This window comes from Nerophis lumbriciformis, linkage group LG04 (genome assembly GCF_033978685.3).
Source record: "Nerophis lumbriciformis linkage group LG04, RoL_Nlum_v2.1, whole genome shotgun sequence".
Classification (NCBI taxonomy): Eukaryota; Metazoa; Chordata; class Actinopteri; order Syngnathiformes; family Syngnathidae; genus Nerophis; species Nerophis lumbriciformis.
In genome coordinates this window covers 57,807,117-57,812,500 of record NC_084551.2, presented here as the reverse complement: position 1 = coordinate 57,812,500, position 5,384 = coordinate 57,807,117, and the positions used below count along the sequence as shown (strand labels likewise).

Genomic DNA, 5,384 nt, shown 5'->3' with positions numbered 1-5,384 from the left:
GGTTTTGTGCTAGCAATTAACTTGTCTGTCAGTGTGTGAAAGAATCAGAATCAGAATAGTTTTATTGCCATTGTTTGAGAACAGGTTCACAAACTAGGAATTTTTCTTGGTGCAATGTTGCAACATAAAAGACATATAACACAGATTTGGTAATAACAAGAGCTGTAACTGAGCTATCAGATCTAGTTAAGGAATTCTAGGGAGCTACTGTTAGGAGTTATTGTTCATGTGCCTGATGGCCGAGGGGAAACAACTGTTGAGGTGGCGGGAGGTGTGGGTCTGGATGGACCGTAGTCTCCTGCCTGAGGGGAGAGGGGAGAATAGTGTGTGTCCAGGGTGAGAAGAGTCAGCTGTGATCCCACCCACACACCTCCTGGTCCTGGAGGAGAACAAGTCCTGGAGGGATGGGAGCTTGCAGCCAATCACCTTCTCAGCAGCACGTACCATGCGCTGCAGGCGATGCTTATCCTGGACTGTGGCGCCGGGGAACCACACGATGATGGAGGAGGTCAGGATGGACTCCATGATGGCTGAGTAAAACTGCACCAGCATCTCGGTCGGCACCTTAAGTTTCCTCAGCTACCGCAGGAAGTACATCCTCTGCTGGGCCTTCTTGATGAGGGAGCTGATGGTCGGCTCCCACTTGAGGTCTTGGGTGATGGTGGTGCCCATGCCCAAAAAAACAGAAGCAGTCCACAATGGAGACAGGGGTGGGAGAGTCAATCAGGGTGAGGGGGGATGGTGGGGCTGTGACTTTCCTGAAGTCCATGATCATCTCCACTGTTTTCTGGGCGTTCAGCTCCAGGTTGTTGTGGCTGCACCAGGACGCCAGCCGGTCCACCTCTCTCCTGTAGGCGGACTCGTCGCCATCCGAGATGAGCCCGATGAGGGTAGTGTCATCCGCACACTTGAGCAGTTTTACGGACTGGTGACTGGAGGTGCAGCAGTTTGTGTACAGGGAGAAGAGCCAGGGGGAGAGTACACAGCCCTGAGGAGTACCAATGTTCGTGGTTCGACTGTCCGAGACAATCTTCCCCAGCCGCACGTGATGTCTTCGGTCTGTCAGGAAGTCATTGATCCAACGCTAAGATGACCGGTAATAAGTCCATAGGGATGATGGATCTGATGTTCAGTAGCTCTTGGCGGGTGTAAGAGCACCCAGACACACAATTTACGCACAAAAGCAAAGAAAACAGAGCGCACGAGAGCAGTGAGGCAGCCTTCATCGGCGCCATGATGATGACGTATGTGTGTGATGTATGATGTCAAGTGCTATCAAGTACGGACCATTTACCATTTTTGTATATGGTGCCAAGAAACCTGGGGACCTATTGACTTGTCCTTTTACACTTGGCACATACCTCAACTTAGGCCGCCTTACCAGTGTGCTCTGGGTGTATTGACCGTCAATGTTCGCAGATGTAAAGACCTTTTTGCAAAACCTGGCCCACATACCGAAAGATCCTTCAAAGCAGACTAACATTTTGGCGTACAGCCATGGACTTTGCGGCTCCTTTAGTAAAGAGCAGCAGGGGGCATCCTAGTCATTAGTGACTATGCAACAATTCCAATCAGTACAGTTACTGCTCCATGCCTGGTGCGGTTCTTCCCTCACGGACCAGGGGATCCGCTTCACCCTCAGACTGATGCAGCTGTCAGCTGATACCAATGCCCATCAAAACCACTCACAGACGGATGGTCTGGTGGAGCCAATCAACCAAATGCTGCCAAAGTTTGTGACAGATCTGAGGCAGGCTGGGACCGGTGGTTCCCCTTCCTGCTGTTGGACTACCTGGAGATCCCTCCAGCCTCCACTGGCTTTTCCCCGTTTGAAGCGCTGCATGGATAGGAGGTGCAGGGCCCGATGGACCTGCCATTGAAGAGTTGGAATAGTCGGACATGAGGCAATGGCAGGCCAGGAAGCCAGAGATCATATATATATATATATATATATATGTATACACACACACACACATATATATATACACACACACACACACACACACACACACACACATATACATATATATATATATATATATATACACACACACACACATATACATATATGTATACACACACACACACACACACACACACACACACACATACATATATATATATATATATATATATATATATATACATATACATACTATCTGTGTTGGCCCTGCGATGAGGTGGCGACTTGTCGAGGGTGTACCCCGCCTTCCGCCTGATTGTAGCTGAGATAAGCTCCAGCGCCCCCCGCGACCCCAAAGGGAATAAGCGGTAGAAAATGGATGGAGATATATATACACACACACACATGTATATAAATATATTTGTATACATATATATATACATACATATATATGTATGTATATAGATATGTATATGTATAAATACATATATGTATATATATACATATGTACATGTACATATATACACATATATATGTATATACATATTCAATGTGTGTATATATATATATATATACACATACATATATATGTATATATATATATATATATATACATATGTATATATACATTTCTATATATATATATATATGTATGTACACATACCTGCCAACTTTTGAAATCAGAAAAACCTAGTAGCCAGGGTCCAGGGGCCGCAGGCCCCGGTAGGTCCAGGACAAAGTCCTGGTGGGGGGTTCAGCTTCGCCCCCCCGACGCAAAATGATTATTAGCATTCAGACAGGTTAAAATGTTGCTAAAACCATCACTTTTCTATCAGTCACAGTGACTTTTCAAAACAAAAATATTACAGCAAAAATCATATGGGTTGATTGACATGTTTATTCTGTAAGCTAACTTCAATAGTTTGAAATTATTTTGACAGTTAATGCCAGTTATCCTGTCAACCTTTCACAAGACTTCAATTTGTTAATTGAAAGTATAAACAGTATAAACACTTTTTACAGTAAACAAATGGTAAAACAGTACTAAACAATTCCATAAAAAAAAAAATTGGTGTCATTATTAACTTTCTGTCCAAGCTTGTATAATCTACTGCCTTGTTCAATTGTAAAAAATATTCTGTGCCTAAAATTCACATTTCTATCACAATTATCATACTGTAAACATGGTAAGCTAACTTCATTAAAATTAATAGTCCTGTCAATAGCATGGAATTACAATTCAAATGTAGTTTTTTTGTAAGCCTTTCAAAAGAATTCAAAATATGAAAAATTAATGAAAATTAATTTAAGCCATCAGACACTTGAAAAGTGGCACATCACATCTCTAATGTAATCATTTGAACTTTTCAACAGAAATAGCACTGCAAAAATATTAAGGACATACTTCTGTATTTTGGTAGTTATGCTGTCAACATTTAACAAGATTTCTTCAACTTGGACTTGAAAGCATAAATAGTAGAAGGTTGTGGACATAAGACCTGCAGATGTTTAGTGTTTAGTAGAAGGTTGTGGACATAAGACCTGCAGATGTTTAGTGTTTAGTAGAAGGTTGTGGACATAAGACCTGCAGATGTTTAGTGTTTAGTAGAAGGTGGTGGACATAAGACCTGCAGATGTTTAGTAGAAGGTTGTGGACATAAGACCTGCAGATGTTTAGTGTTTAGTAGAAGGTGGTGGACATAAGACCTGCAGATGTTTAGTGTTTAGTAGAAGGTGGTGGACATAAGACCTGCAGATGGCCAGAAATTGCGGAAATTTTTGAACCCTTGGTGAGGATTATGAGCAATGGTTCATGTAGAGGGGAATATATTAGACATTGTTTATTTCTATTGTCCAACCCTTTGACACTGATTGATATAAGCATGCCATCAGTCTTCATCCCAGTGACAGCAGACATTGTACAGTACGTGATAGTTTTATTATGTTTGTTGTCTCTCATCAAGTCTGCCATGATTAGTAGTCTTGTTGTTGTTGTTGAAGGGAAAAGTGAATATTGTGAGAAGTCTATAAAATGAATGCTTAAAATGATCAAAATATGTAAATATTACACTTCATTATGAATGTTACTACATTACATACAGTGGTGGACAAAAGTCTACGTACACTTGTAAAGAACATCATGTCATGGCTGTCTTGACTTTACAATCATTTCTATTTGTTTGTGATGTAGTGATTGGAGCACATACTTGTTGCTCACAAAAACAATCATGAAGTTTGCTTCTTTTATGAATTTATTATGGCTCTACTGAAAATGTGAGGGTGAAAAGTATACATACAGCAATGTTAATATTTGCTTACATGTCCCTTGGCAAGTTTACCTGCAATAAGGCGCTTTTGGTAGCCATCCACAAGCTTCTGCTTGACCACTTGACCACTAAATTGCTGCAGTTCAGCTAAATGTGTTGACATGGACTTGTTTCTTCAGCATTGTCCACATGTTCAAGTCAGGACTTTGGGAAGGCCATTCTAAAACCTTCATTCTAGCCTGATTTAGCCATTCCTTTACCACTTTTGAGGTGTGTTTGGGGTCATTGTCCTGTTGGAACACCCAACTGCGCCCAAGACCCAACCTCCGGGCTGATGATTTTAGCTTGTCCTGAACAATTTGGAGCTAATCCTCCTTTTTCATTGTCCCATTTAAAGCACACGTTCCATTGGCAGCAAAACAGGCCCAGAGCATAATACTACCACCACCATGCTTGGCGGTAGGCTTGGTGTTCCTGGGATTAAAGGCCTCACCTTTTCTCCTCCAAACATATTGCTGGGTATTGTGGCCAAACAGCTCCATTTTTGTTTCATCTGACATCACATGGACAAAGATAAGACCTTCTGGAGGAAACTTCTGTGGTCAGATGAAACAAAAATGGAGCTGTTTGGCCACAATACCCAGTCAAGTGGAGTGGTCAAGTGGTCAAGCAGAAGCTTGTGGATGGCTACCAAAAGTGCCTTATTGCAGGTAAACTTGCCAAGGGACATGTAAGCAAATATTAACATTGCTGTATGTATACTTTTGATCCTCACATTTTCAGTAGAGCCATAATAAATTCATAAAAGAAGCAAACTTCATGAATGTTTTTTGTGAGCAACAAGTATGTGCTCCAATCACTACATCACAAACAAATAGAAATGATTGTAAAGTCAAGACAGCCATGACATGATGTTCTTTACAAGTGTATGTACACTTAAGACCACCACTGTATATAAAACATTGAGGATTTTAGGGCGCTTTGTAGGTGGGGAAGAGCGACTAATTGAGTCCATTGGTCGCAGACTTTTGCTAAGGTAAATTTAGGAGTTAGAATGCATAAAAAAGGAAAACCATGTGGTCTTGTGATTGATAGGCATCCTCCCCAAAAAAGCACAGATCCTCTTTAGGAACAAGACGCAATATCCTTCAATTCTGTTGAAACAAAAACGTTGCTTTTTTGTTTAGACTTCATGAAGCCAACATACAAGTCTG

The 5,384-nt window shown here is 41.5% G+C and overlaps 1 long non-coding RNA gene across 1 annotated transcript; it reads right to left on the bottom strand.

Moving 5' to 3' along the window:
- Window positions 1–3,377: 3,377 nt before the first annotated feature.
- Window positions 3,378–4,051, bottom strand: LOC140678731 (uncharacterized). The gene is made up of 2 exons (XR_012050350.1): window positions 3,654–4,051; window positions 3,378–3,610 (listed from the first exon to the last, which is right to left on the bottom strand). It is a non-coding gene; the product is annotated as an uncharacterized lncRNA (long non-coding RNA).
- Window positions 4,052–5,384: the final 1,333 nt, after the last annotated feature.